Consider the following 788-nt stretch of genomic DNA (forward strand, 5'->3'; position numbering starts at 1 on the left):
AGCCCTGGCCAAAAACTGCCAAAAAAAAAAAAAAGAAATTCAAAAAAAAAAAAAAAAAGCAATCACAATTTGAGGACACTTCATAGTTGCCTCTTTTGCCAGCACCAAATCTGCCTCATCTGAGTCTTTCCATTTCATAAGAAACATTAGTTCTCCACTGCTGTCAGGGGCAGCAATTATTCTTTCAGGATCAAGACCTCTGGCAAAGCCTCTCGGTTTGTCAGCAGCATCTCTTCTTCTTTGATTTGCTATCATCTGATTCACTGTCAGATAAAGATTTTCTTCTTGTACCATCTTTTTCTTTACCAGCTTTTTGAGAATTAAGAAATGCTTCAATTAACTCTGGGCAATCTAAATTTTCTTCAGGTTCTCAGATATCGTCAGCATCTGTAAATCCCTTCCACTTTAGGAAATACCCCACCTTCCCATTTACTACTCCTTGATCCAAAACTTTTTCTACCACAGATTCTTCAGGCTCTGCTTCTTCAACCTTTTTACTCTTTCCATTCTGCTTCTTTCCCATTTTTTGCAATGTAGTTTTATTGGGGGCCATTTTTAATTGCAGACTTGAAGAGCTATTATTATTCACTGACTCTGAGCTGCCCCGGGTTGTGGGTCTGCGGCATCTCCCTAATTCTAGATTTTAAATGTTCCCTGAGAATTCTACTATATTCTAGCATCTAAATTACTAATGAGAAGTCTGGCTTCAATTTTATTCTTGCTCCTTCATAGGCAAAATATTTTCCTCTCTCTTTCCTTGGTGTTAATAAAATTTCACCTTGAGTGAA

At 37.4% G+C, this 788-nt stretch overlaps 1 pseudogene; it reads right to left on the reverse strand.

Moving 5' to 3' along the window:
• Window positions 1-39: 39 nt before the first annotated feature.
• Window positions 40-523, reverse strand: LOC100950260 (annotated as a pseudogene).
• Window positions 524-788: the final 265 nt, after the last annotated feature.

This window comes from Otolemur garnettii, unplaced genomic scaffold, assembly GCF_000181295.1.
Source record: "Otolemur garnettii isolate 467f Iridium unplaced genomic scaffold, OtoGar3 scaffold00006, whole genome shotgun sequence".
Lineage (NCBI taxonomy): Eukaryota > Metazoa > Chordata > Mammalia > Primates > Galagidae > Otolemur > Otolemur garnettii.